Raw genomic sequence first — 13,911 nt, 5'->3', positions numbered from 1 at the left:
GGGGTTTTTGTATTGTATTTTTGTGTTCCTAGGGTATATTCCTAGGAGTGGTATAGCTGGATCGTATGGGAGCTCGATTTCCAGTTTTTGGAGGAATCTCCATATCGCTTTCCATAAAGGTTGAACTAGACAGCATTCCCACCAGCAGTGGATAAGAGTTCCTTTCTCTCCACATCCCCGCCAACACTGTTTATTCTCATTCTTTGTGATGTGTGCCATTCTCTGGGGTGTGAGGTGGTATCTCATCGTTGTTTTGATTTGCATCTCCCTGATGATTAGTGATGTGGAACATTTTTTCATGTGTCTTTTGGCCATGCGTATTTCTTCTTTGTCAAAGTGTCTGTTCATTTCTTCTCCCCATTTTTTGATGGGGTTAGATGTTTTTTTCTTGTAAAGTTCTGTCAGTGCCTTGTATATTTTGGAGATTAGCCCCTTATCTGATGGGTATTGGGTGAATAGTTTCTCCCACTCAGTGGGTGGCTCTTGTATCCTGGGCACTATTTCCTTTGAGGTGCAGAAGCTTCTCAGCTTAATATATTCCCATCTGTTAATCTCTGCTTTCACTTGCTTGGAGAGTGCAGTTTCCTCCTTGAAGATGCCTGTAATGTCCTGTAGTGTTTTGCCTATGTGCTGTTCTATATATCTTATGGTTTTGGGGCTGATATCGAGGTCTTTAATCCATTTGGATTTTACCTTTGTACATGATGTTAGCTGGGGGTCTAAGTTTAATTTTTTGCAAGTGGCTATCCAATTGTGCCAACACCACTTGTTGAAGAGGCTTTCCCTGCTCCATTTAGGATTTCCTGCTCCTTTATCAAAAATTAGATGGTTGTATCTCTGGGGAACATTTTCTGAGTATTCAAGCCTATTCCACTGATCTGAGGACCTATCCTTATTCCAATACCATGCTGTTTTGATAACTGTTGCTTTGTAGTACAGTTTAAAGTTGGGAAAAGTAATTCCTCCCATATTCTTTTTCCCAATGATTGCTTTAGCTATTTGAGGGTGTTTATTGTTCCAAATGAATTTCAAAAGTGTCTGATCCACTTCTTTGAAGAATGTCATGGGTATCTTTAGAGGGATGGCATTAAATCTGTATAATGCCTTGGGGAGTATTGACATTTTGATGATGTTAATCCTGCCAATCCATGAGCAGGGTATGTGTTTCCATTTCCGTGTGTCCTCTCTTATTTCTTGGAGCAGAGTTTTATAGTTTTCTTTGTATAGGTCCTTCACATATTTAGTCAAGTTGATTCCAAGATATTTGAGTTTGTGTGGTACTATTGTGAATGGGGTTGTTTTCTTAATGTCCATTTCTTCTTTATTACTGTTGGTGTATAAAAAGGCCATTGATTTTTGTGTGTTAATTTTGTAGCCTGCCACCTTGCTATATGAGTCTATTGTTTCTAGAAGCTTTTTGATAGAGTCTTTAGGGTTTTCTAAGTAGAGTATCATGTCATCTGCAAACAGTGAGAGCTTGACTTCTTCCTTTCCTATCTGGATTCCCTTGATATCCTTTTCTTGCCTAATCGCTATAGCAAGTACTTCCAGTGCTATGTTGAATAGGAGTGGTGAGAGAGGACAGCCTTGTCTTGTGCCAGAATTTAGAGGGAAGGCTTTCAGTTTTTCTCCATTGAGGATAATATTTGCCACTGGCTTGTGGTAGATGGCCTTCACTATATTGAGAAAGGTTCCCTCCATTCCCATCTTGCTGAGAGTTTTGATCAAGAATGGGTGTTGGACCTTATCAAATGCTTTCTCTGCATCTATTGATATGATCATGTGGTTTTTATTTTTCTTGTTATTGATGTTGTGTATTATGTTGATAGATTTACAGATGTTAAACCAGCCTTGCATTCCTGGGATGAAACCTACTTGATCGTAGTGGATGATCTTCTTAATGAGGCATTGAATCCTATTTGCCAGGATTTTGTTGAGGATCTTTGCATCTGCATTCATCAGTGATATTGGTCTGTAATTTTCTTTTTTGGTAGCGTCTCTGTCCGGTTTAGGTATCAAGGTGATGTTGGCTTCATAAAAGCTATTTGGAAGTGTTTCTGTTTGTTCAATTTCATGAAAGAGTCTTGCCAAGATTGGCAGTAGTTCCTCTTGGAAAGTTTGATAGAATTCATTAGTGAATCCATCTGGACCTGGGCTTTTGTTTTTCGGCAGACATTTGATTACTGTTTTAATTTCATCAATGGTGATGGGGGTGTTTAGATATGCTACATCCTCTTCCTTCAACCGTGGAAGATTATAAGAGTCCAAGAATTTATCCATTTCTTCCAGGTTCTCATTTTTAGTGGCGTAGAGTTTTTCAAAGTAGTTTCTGATTACCCTTTGAATCTCTGTCATATCAGTAGTGATCTCTCCTTTTTCATTCCTGATACGAGTTATCAAGTTTCTCTCTCTCTCTTTCTTTGTTAGGTTTGCCAGTGGTCTATCAATCTTGTTTATTTTTTCAAAGAACCAACTTCTGCTTTCGTTGATCTTTCGGATTGTTTTTTGAGTTTCCACTTCGTTGATTTCTGCTCTCAGCTTTGTTATTTCCTTCTGTCTTCCTGTTCTTGGGTCCTTTTGTTGAGCATTTTCTAGTTCTATTAGCTGTGTCATTAAGCTACTCAGGTAAGCTCCTTCTTCCTTCCTGATGTGTGCTTGCAAAGCTATAAATTTTCCTCTCAGTACTGCTTTTGCTGTGTCCCATAAGTTCTGAGAGTTTGTGTCTTTATTGTCATTTGTTTCCAGGAACCTTTTTATTTCCTCCTTGATTTCATCTCGGACCCACTGGTTATTGAGCATGAGGCTGTTTAACTTCCAGGTGTTAAAGTGTTTCTTCTGAGTCCCTTTGGAGTTCACAAATAATTTCAGAGCCTTGTGGTCAGCGAAGGTAGTCTGCAAAATTTCTATCCTCTTGATCTTATGGAGGTATGTTTTATGTGCCAGCATGTAGTCTATCCTGGAGAATGTACCATGTACATTGGAGAAGAATGTGTATCCAGGTTTCTGGGGATGGAGTGTCCTATATATATCCACTAGGCCTCTTTCTTCCATTTCTCTCCTCAGGTCTAGTATATTCTTGTTGGGTTTCAGTCTGGTTGACCTGTCCAGTGTTGACAAAGCCGTGTTTAGGTCCCCCACAATTATTGTGTTGTTGTTGATATTATTTTTCAGATTTGTCAGCAGTTGTATTAAATATTTTGCTGGCCCCTCATTCGGTGCATATATGTTTAGGAGAGTGAATTCTTCCTGCTCTACGTACCCCTTGATTAATATAAAATGTCCGTCTTTGTCCCTTACAACCTTCCTGAGTATAAAGTTTGCATTATCTGATATTAGTATGGCCACTCCAGCTTTTTTATGGGTGTTGTTTGCTTGGATAACTTTTCTCCAGCCTTTTATTTTGAGTCTATGTTTGTTCTGACTATTCAGGTGCGTTTCTTGTAGGCAGCAGAAGGTTGGATTGAGTTTTTTGATCCATTTAGCCACTCTGTGTCTCTTAACTGGTGCATTTAGTCCATTGACGTTGAGAGAAAGAATTGTCCTGGGATTTAACGCCATCTTTATTTCAAAATTTGGTGTGTCTTTTGAGTAGTCTTGTCTTAGATTAGGTCTTTCAGTTTTTCTCTTAAGACTGGTTTTGTGTCTGTGAAGTTTCTGAGCTGTTTTTTGTCTGTGAAACCATGTATTCTTCCATCAAACCGGAAAGTGAGTTTTGCTGGGTATAGTATTCTGGGTGAAGCATTCATTTCATTCAGTCTTGTCACAATATCCCACCACTGCTTTCTGGCATTGAGCGTTTCTGGTGACAGGTCTGCTGTAAATCTCAGGGAAGCTTGCTTGAACATGATTTCCCCTTTTGATCTTGCTGTTTTCAGAATTCTGTCTCTATCTGTGGGATTTGTCATTGTGACTAGGATGTGTCTTGGGGTGGTTTTTCTGGGGTCTCTTTTGGTTGGTACTCTTCGGGCATGCAGGATTTGATCACATATATTCTTTAGCTCTGGAAGTTTCTCTTTAATGATGTTCTTGACCATTGATTCTTCCTGGAAATTTTCTTCCTGGGTCTCTGGGACTCCAATGATTCTTAAGTTGTTTCTGTTGATCTTATCATAGACTTCTATTTTCGTCTGTTCCCATTCTTTGACTAATTTTTCCATTGTCTGCTCATTTGCTTTAAGTTTTTTGTCCAATCTCTCCTGCTGTATGGAATTGTTATGTATCTCATCTTCCACAGCACCAAGTCTATTCTCAGCTTCTGATACCCTGTCCCAGAGCTTATCCATTTTGTCATTCACTTCGTTTACTGAGGTTTTCAGGCCTGTTAGTTGACATGTTATTTCAGTTTGGAGTTTTGTCATTTCTGCCTTCATATTTTCTTGGTTCTTATTAGTGTTCTGTTCAACTCGATCCATGGTCTCTTGGAGTCTGTTGAGCACCTTCCATATTGCTAGTCTAAAGTCCTTATCTGAGAGGTTGATTAGTTGTTCAGTCATTATCTGGTCCTCAGAATTGTCGTCTTCATTCTCTATGTCTGATGCTGGCCTGCGCTGTTTCCCCATTGTCACATTTGTATTGTGGGTTTTTCTACGTGTTGTAGTGGTATTCATTGTCTATATGATGTAGGCAGCACACTCCTCTGGCTCCTCCCTTTCTGGATGGGCTGACTTGCCTCTAAGGGAGGGGAGTCCTCCGTGGATGAAGCCTCACACTGGGTCAAATCTTAGGCCCGAGCATGTAACAGAGAAGACAGTCCAGAGAGAAATGTTTGCTTCTGTGATATAGCGCCGTTCTTAGTGTGATTTTTCCTTCTTGTTGCAATGGAGTTCTTTCCTTAGAAAGAGTGCACAGCCGCATAGCGAAGCGGAGCGGCCGTGCTCCTCTGAGCCTCTTTTTGCCCCACTCGCAAGAGTTTCACGCAAGAGGACAGTAGACAGACATAGACAGGTCACACTCACAGTCTTTCACAGCTGAGCCCCACTGGGCCGGTGTACTTTCGCGGATTTTCCCCGCCTGGTGTCACACACAGGGAGCCAGCTTTTGCAAAGGATAGCCGGTTTTTATGCTCTGAAGTCCCTCCCTGAAAATGGCATCTGGGCGAGCGAGGTTTCTGGAGGCTCTTTTTGCCCCACTCGCAAGAGTTTCACGCAAGAGGACAGTAGACAGACATAGACAGGTCACACTCACAGTCTTTCACAGCTGAGCCCAACTGGGCCGGTGTACTTTCGCGGATTTCCCCCGCCTGGTGTCACACACAGGGAGCCAGCTTTTGCAAAGGATAGCCGGTTTTTACTCTTTCTTTCTTTCTTTCTTTCTTTCTTTCTTTCTTTCTTTCTTTCTTTCTTTCTTTCTTTCTTTCTTTCTTTCTTTCTTTCTTTCTTTCTTTCTTTCTTTCTTTCTTTCTTTCTTTCTTTCTTTCTTTCTTTCTCCTTCCTTCCTTCCTTCCTTCCTTCCTTCCTTCCTTCCTTCCTTCCTTCCTTCCTTCCTTCCTTCCTTCCTTCCTTCCTTCCTTCCTTCTTTCTTTCTTTCTTTCTTTCTTTCTTTCTTTCTTTCTTTCTTTCTTTCTTCTTTCTTTCTTTCCTTCCTTCTTTCTTTCTTTTCTTTCTCCTTTGATTTTTTGGTCCACACCTGGTGACACTCAAGGGCTACTCCTGGCTAGGCTCTCAGAAATCACTCCTTGCTTGGGGACCATATGGGATGTGGGGGGATCAAACCGTGGTCTGTCCTAGGCTAGTGCCAGCAAGGCAGACATCTTACCACACCACACCACTGCTCTGCCTGCTCTTCTGTTATTTTCACTCCTGCCTAACACATCTTTATCGGGCTCAGACCACAAAAGATCACAAAGAAGACCTTGATCTGGTACATCAGTTGACTTGTCTTATCTGCTCCATAGATTGAAGATCTGGTGATAAACCTCCATGACAACAAAATATTTTCCTGTCCATCATGGCTGCTATTGGCAAACTGTCAAAGCAGTCTGTAATAAAAGTTTTTTCAGAGTTAAATGTTGTATCTTCTTTTACATTCATCAGAAAACTCATAAATCCTATTGGTGCTAGCACACTCATAGTTTTCTCTGAGAAGGAAGAAATTCTCGGGGTACTTGATTTTGTAAACCAGTAAGGGACAGATGGTCTCCAGAGACTGCTTCCCCTGGTCCAAGTAGTCCCCAAGAAACAGATAGTTGCTCTCTGGAGGGAAACCACTGTGCTCAAAAAATTGAAGCAGGTTCCCTGGAGACAGTGACGCGTGTGTCTGGGTGGGAACAGTGAGACTCAATTCTAATCCTCTCTACCAAGCTTGAATGAATGGGGCCTCCTCTCCTCTCCAGCCTTCTCTCAGTCTCCTTCTGAGTTCTAGGGCCATCACTTCTCATCTGCCCTTTGGGGCCAGCCAGGTTGGTGTCAGGGAGGGAATAGAGAACCCCACTCCTTAACCTCTTCCTCCAAATGCAGATGGTTATCTTCTTGGGTCTTTCCAAGCATCTTTCCTTCCTTTTCATCAGTCTCCATTTTTCCAAACCACGAGGGCGCACTAGTGTTCATGCAAAGTCACTTCAGTTTATATCATAGACTTCCTAAAGGATTGGATCTAGCATTTTTTCAACAGCCTGAGAAACCAAGAATTCCAAACCACTAAGTGGAAAGTTTAATAGAGAAGCTGAAGAAGACTTCTACTGTGTGAGGGATATAGAGAGAAGCTCTGGCAAATTGCCAAATCTTCCCAAACACCTGAACCTTATAGATGAGGACCTACAATCAACACTTAATGGTTTAGCAATGGAAATCAAGGAGTTACTAGCCTGAACATTTCAAACAACTCAACGAAGAAGAGTTCTGAATCATCTTTCAGAAGATGAGAGGATCCATACAAATGGAACTGAAGGAACTAAAAAGCATATTAGCAAAGCCATAATTGTAGAACTACTAAGGTGGGAAATTGAATAGATGAACTTGAAGACAAATTACAAGCCAGCTGGGATAAAGAAGTCAAAAAAGAAAGGAGAGACAAACACCAGAAGAATATGTAAGGTACTTAATGAACAAAGACAGGACAACATTGGTGGTGGGAATGCAATTCATTCATTGTCACTATGTACCATAAATAAGTCTGTGTAATGCATTTCAGTCACAATAAAAATTTAAAAAAGAAAGAATCCAGAAATTGGAAAGTAGGTTTCACTGAGCAGCAGCAGAAACACTGTGTCTAAACTAACTCAGCAGAGGAAAGGTGCCTCTTTGGTCTGTACTTACTTTCTCTTGAGTTGTGTACTGTCTTCATGTAGGGCACATTTCCCATTCTGGAATGTGCCCTTGCTATTTCTCACTATGGAGAAGCCCAAGTTTGCTTTTGAGCATCTATCTCTATCTACCTCTCTACTTTCCTCCCTTTATTCCTGCTTTACTTCATTATTTCTTCTCCACCTGAAATTCTTTTCTGTGAGGGTAAATGATGGACCTCAAAAGCTAGGTTATAAATTAGGACTTATTTTCCTTTCCTGTAAAGAGCAAATACTTATTCCTGGTGTCAGAGATTCCTGAGAAATTATGTTACTGGGATAATCTCCCATGCCAGGAAGAAAAAGTAAAATTTAGGTGTAGTTTGCTGATCACGTCCTGGACCATAACAATAGACACAAAGGCACAACCAGACTCTTACCAGTTTTCAATTTTCCAGGCACTTCCCCAGGTGATGGAGGTGGTCAGAGGGGATTTTGGTGGACCCTTTTCTTATTTCTGACACCACTTCACATAAGGCACCCAGGGTACTCTACTCCTCCACTGATGGAAGGAATCTCTCACCAGCAACATTATAAAAAACTTGTTAAATTATAGGATAAATAACAAGGTTTTACAATGGGGAGCTTTATGTATGAGAAAAATCAAAAGCAATGTCTTTTTCAACATTTCATACTTTGCTTTTTTGTCTTTCTGGGCAAGGAAAAGTGGGAGAGGAGAGAGTCAATAGGGACCATTGATGGCTGTGATTATCCCAGCCAGAGATATAATCATATTTAGTCATCCTAAAAACTGATGTAGCTGACTATTAAGTCCTTTTACTAAATACAGCATTGAGTCTAGATCCAGAATATTGTATAGGCTGGAACACATGATTATCTAATTTGAGAGCTGTGATCACTACCTCATACTATTTTTCCTTTGGGAGAAACAAGTATGAAATGAAGGTGATAGCTAAACTGCGATCACTGAAGTGAGAGGTTCACTTAGTGACTTCTGCTTCTGAGATCAGAAGAAACCAGACAGTGCAACCATCATGTTGAATGTAATGTGTTTTTGCTGTTTACTTTGGTGAAATCTTAGCAGTTTGGAGTATTTGTTTTTCATCAACTTTATCCCTAGCAACTGCTGAAAACATCTAGGACTCTCACCGATCACAGTACCATCATTCTTTTTTCTCTGTCTCTTCTAATGTTATCTTTCTTTTTGTTCAAGCCTTATCTAGACAAAATCACAGTTATTTCAAAATAATTACTTTATTTAAACACCATAGTTAGAAGGTTCTTCATAATTCAGTTGGTTTATTTTAATTTGCAAAGTTATTTATAGTTCATAGTTGAGTTTCAGTCATATAATGTATAACACCCTTCACTAGTGCACATTTTCCATTACCAATGTCTCCAGGTTCCCTCCCTCTTCCCCTGTCCTCTTTTCTGCCTGTTTCTGGGACAGACTTTCTTTTCTTCTTCTTCTTCTTCTTCTTCTTCTTCTTCTTCTTCTTCTTCTTCTTCTTCTTCTTCTTCTTCTTCTTCTTCTTCTTCTTCTTCTTCTTCTTCTTCTTCTTCTTCTTCTTCTTCTTCTTCTTCTTCTTCTTCTCCTCCTCCTCCTCCTCCTCTTCTTCTTCTTCTTCTTCTTCTTCTTCTTCTTCTTTTCTTCTTCTTCTTCTTTTCTTCTTCTTCTTCTTTTCTTCTTCTTCTTCTTCTTCTTCTTCTTCTTCTCTTCTTCTTCTTCTTCTTCTCTTCTTCTTCTTCTTCTCCTCTTCTTTCTTCTCTTCTTCTCTTCTTTCTTCTTCTTCCTCCTCCTTCCTTCTTTTACTTCTTCCTTTATCTTTTCTTCTTCTACTACTTCTTCTTCTTCTCTTCTTTTCTTCTTTCTTCTTCCTCCTCCTTCTTCCTTCTTTTACTTCTTCCTCCTCCTCCTCCTCCTCCTCCTCCTCCTCCTTCTTCTTCTTCTTCTTCTTCTTCTTCTTCTTCTTCTTCTTCTTCTTCTTCTCCTCCTCCTCCTCCTCCTCCTCCTCCTCCTCTCTCCCTCTCTCCTACTTGACACTATGGTTTGCATTATTGTTAATTAAAGACTACCATGCATGTCACTTTATCTCCTTCTCTCATCCAGTTCTTGTCCAGAGTAATCATTCCAACTCTCATTGTCCTAGTGGTGCCAACTGCACTCTGCTATTTGTGGCAAGTTTCCTACCATAGAGTGGTTTTCCTGATGCTCATCTATATTCTCTGGATTTTATTACCATGCTATCTTTTTTTCATATTCCACAAATTAGTGTGATTATGTTATGTCTATCCCTTCCCTCTGACTCATTTCATTCAGCACAATACTCTCCATATCATCCATCCATATATAAGCAAATTTCATTACTTAATTTTCCCCTAACAACAGCTATTTTTTTTTACTATGTTCCTAGCATATTTGAATTATTTAATTTGCTTGAAGCTTAACATTTGTCTTCATGACCTTGTTACTTAAAAGGGACTATTTGTGCATTGGTTTCCAGTTAACACTAGAGAAAATTGAGTCTACTTGGTCCGACAGAAAATATTTTTGATAAACATAGTCTTAAACCCTGATAAATAAAATGTAACATGGGTTGAATTTGTTCTTAAATACTGGAAATTTATAGTATAGGGAATAGGGTACTTGCATTGTACAGCCCAGGTTGGTTTTATGGCACACTATTGGTCCCCTAAGCCTAACAGGAATAATCCATCAATGCAGACCCAAAAGTAAGCTCTGAGCATCAATGGATGTGGCCCCAAGCCAAAACAAATGAATAAAAATGCTAGAAAATTATATATTTAAATGTTTTTGAAAATTAAATTTATAGAAGCTTAATTTTTTTTAATATAAATTTTTATTTTGATCATAATGGCTTACATATTGTTGACAATAATATTTTAGGTACATATTTACATAAAATCAGGGGGGATTCCCATCGCCAAATTGTCATCCCTACGCCTCCGTTTCTATCCTACCTCCCTTTTCCTTTTCCCTCACCCCAGGGCGGCTAGAATATGTGGTCCCCTCTGTATCTAACCCACTACTTAGTAGTCTTGCACCTGTTTGGTCCTGATGCCTCCCTTATTTCCCCCTCTATCTGGAGTCAGGACTAGCTAGTTCAAGTTGCGTGGTTTTGTTTGAAGGAGAAAAAAGCAATAAACTGGGGTAAGAGTCTAATACCCCGAAAATGGGCGGAGTCCTTCTAAAGGCTCTCATCATCACTCTGGGAGATGGAGAAAAAGTAGGTGAAACACTCCACTAGTACCAAAAGAAGTGTCAAATATCCAGTGAGGGCTCCAGCTATTTCGATAAGCACCACACAGAGCAGACAAAACAAACAAACAAACAAGTAGAAAAAAAAATAAAACAAAAACAGACAAACAAAAATCACACCATGGTCTTGAATTAAGAAACATGGCATAGCACATAACGAAAGAGAAGAAAGGAAGAGAAAAAAAAATAAAAAAAATAAGTATAATTGGGGACTACACTTTCAATAATCACACCCAAACAGAGAAATCGACCAAAATAGATTGGTAAATCAAAAATAATAATAACAATAATAAATGAAGGTACTATATATATTTATATCAAAAAAATAACCAAGGTTTTGTGCTTTTTATATTTTTGTTTTTTCCCCTCCTGCACTGGCACAGTAAATATTGGGGTCATTCGAAAAAGAATTCACTTGGCCTAAGAGATATGGGATTTCTCCGTCCTTGGAGCATACTGTCATGGGATCAACTCTAGACATTGCTCAGGATCCTTTACTTTCCCGGTGGTGTTTTTTTTTTTTTTTTTTTTTTTCTTTTTCTTTCTTTTTTTTTTCCTTTGGTGTGTGGAAGACTTCTGCTCTGTGTTTAGAGGTCTCAGTATCTGTACAGCTCCTGAGGTGGGACTTATGATGAAGTCAGTCTTTGTGGTTCTAGAGGTTCTGTTACCTCAGTGTCATTTTAACCCATCTTCTGTGGTTGATGATCTTGGTCTTTGCACTGAGCCTAGGGTGGCACCTAGGATAGCGTCTTTCTTTGTGCTCCCAAAAGCCCCATTCCGTTACAATTGTCTCTGCCGGATCTTTGGGGCTGGGGATCATGATTCTTGTGCAGGTCATAGTTCAAACCCTAAACTAGGGCTTATTTATTGGTCCCAAGATGTATACAGTCTGGTCGTGAATCAAGCAGCCAGTCATCTGTAAATCCCGATCTTGGGTTTTTGTCCTACCAAAGGGAGCCAAGACTTCTGGTTTTGTCTTGTCGTTAGTTGGTAAGGTAGGCTAATCTGCTCTAAGGTCAAAATGATCGCATTTTCCCCGTTGTCAGGATATCATGTTAGAGGTGGGCCTTGTTGTTGGTCTCGTCGTATTAAGGCCGTCCTGGATGGAGTTTGTTTCCTGCAGCTGTTGTGGAGAGCTGTGCCGTTTCTATGTCGGAGATCCAGGGTTCAAGGCTGGATGAATGGTATCTAATCACCTGAGGTCTAATTTGATTCCACATGACATATTTTCAAGGCAGGAGATATCCCTATATTTTAAATAACTATGAGTTCCTATCTCTAGTAGATAAGAGCTCTCTTTTATTTTTTTTTTTAAATGTAAAATTTCCCCTTTACTTAGTGTGCCTTTGTAGGGGGAAGTGGTGCTACATTATAATGTCTGTGTATTCGTGGGTGGACTGATGGGATAACAGCCACAGGTCACCTACCAAAAAACGAAGAAAAAAAAAGGGGGGGGGGATTGAAACTGTATGTGCTCACAAATATATATGAAGGACAAACATTTAAAAAAAAAAGATAAATAAATAAATTAAAAAAAAAAAGAAATAAAATGAGTTAGCGAAATTTTTATGGGACCAAAGTGGTGCAAAAGACTACCTTACATTTGGGGGAGGGCAGGTAAAGAGGTGGTGTATTACAGGTTATGCCTATGTTGGAAGTACAGTTTTTCCCATTGTCTTTTGGGTTTTTCTTGTGGTGTGTGGGTTCCCAGGCATCTTCCTAACCCACCCCCTGACCTTCTTCAGATTGGTAAATATTTGCGGCAGGGGGGTCTTGGAAGAGTTCTTGCATTGGGGATACTTTTGGATCTAGGCCCGGTTTCAAGGAGCAGTTCGCGTTAGGGGGAGTTGGTCGGGAGGGCCTCGCAGCATGAGTCCATAGGGGAGTTGGCTGTCTTTTCTTTCAGGAGACGAGGTGTGGTTTTATCTGGGTGTCCTCTCGCCTGGGTGCTGGGTACTGGTTCATTGGGTAGGAGGTCGATCTTGATGCCTAATAGAATAAGGACTGGGGGAGAAGAGTTTTAATATGGTGGGAGATCTGGATGGGATTGAGGGGTGAGGGGATAGTTGGATTTCCGGAGGGGGGAAAGGGGAAGGTGTATGGGAAGGGTTTGAAGGGAGAGAAAAGAGAAAATACCTTAGAGAGAAAAGGGGGGGAGAAAGGGAGAAAAGTAATGAGCAGAATAGAAGAAGAAAAAGAAAAAAAAAAGTAGTGAGGAGAGGGGAGAGAATAGCAAGGGAATGCTGGTTTGATTGAATGTGTTCGAAGAATAGAGCCTGTAGTTTAAGTCTGTACGTCTCAGGTACTGCTTCAGTGGTCTGACTGGTCACGTGCTTCAATTCCTAAATGAAGGTATTACCTAAAGATAAAGTGTATGTTAAAGAGTTTTCTTGTGGCCATCTCGTAGTGCAAGCAAGGTATGGTATCCCGTGTGGTATCCCGAGTTGCTACCTTAGTTTGTCCGCCCTTTGTATCCAAGGGCATCTGTGGGCAGAAAAGCTGAGAGGTTATTTAAAGTATAGTAAGATAAAGGCATTAAAAGGTAGTGTTATGGTATGTTGCCATTGTAGTCCGTGATTTCCCTTGGTGTTCTATACTTGTGTTCCTGTATATGAACTCTCAGGGATTATTGTGGACCTTTGTTGTAGAAGTCTGATTACATACCTGTTCTCTCTATGCTGCCGTTTCTGTTGTTGCTGTTTTCTTTGTGGTATAATGTGTAGTCAAGAGTTTGCGTTGTTCCTTTTTCATGTATTTTGGACACTGCTCCCATGTCTATGCTGACTATTACAGTGTTCGGAGTTTCTACCCTGTTATTTGATAGGATTTAGTTGTGTATAAACTATGTGTTCTAGGTGTTTCAGAATAGTGCTACCATTCTGTGTTTATCTTTTGTCTTCTGACTTACTTCGTTTAACATAACATGATCTAGGTCCATCCATGTTGCTGCAAAGTCTGTGATTGTATCGTTTCTGACTGCCATGTAATATTCCATTGTGTATATGTACCACATCTTAATGATCCATTCATCTGTTGTTGGACATCGAGGTTGGTTCCAAGATTTGGCTATTATACTGAGTGCTGCAATAAATAGTGGGGTGCATATATATTTTGGAATGAATGTCCTTCCATCTTGTGGGTATATGCCTAGTAGAGCAATTGCTGGGTCAAATGGCAGATCAATTCTGAGTTCTTTGAGCACTCTCCAGACTTTTCTCCATAGATGTTGGACTAGGGGGCATTCCCACCAGCAGTGGATGAGAGTTCCTTTCATACCGCATCCTCGCCAACAAAGGTTGTTTCCATTATTTTTGATGTGAGCCAACCTCACTGGTGTAAGGTGGTATCTCATTGTTGTTTTGATTTGGATCTCCCTGATGATGAGTGAAGG

At 40.1% G+C, this 13,911-nt stretch overlaps 1 pseudogene; it reads right to left on the bottom strand.

The window, feature by feature from the left end:
- The window catches only part of LOC126032174 (uncharacterized), a 110,435-nt pseudogene extending 100,847 nt beyond the window's left edge, over positions 1-9,588 (bottom strand).
- Between the last annotated feature and the right edge of the window lie 4,323 nt (positions 9,589-13,911).

Source organism: Suncus etruscus, chromosome 16, assembly GCF_024139225.1.
Source record: "Suncus etruscus isolate mSunEtr1 chromosome 16, mSunEtr1.pri.cur, whole genome shotgun sequence".
In the NCBI taxonomy this organism is placed as follows: domain Eukaryota; kingdom Metazoa; phylum Chordata; class Mammalia; order Eulipotyphla; family Soricidae; genus Suncus; species Suncus etruscus.
The sequence above is the reverse complement of the archived record's forward strand: the minus strand, read 5'-3'. Positions and strand labels throughout refer to the sequence as shown.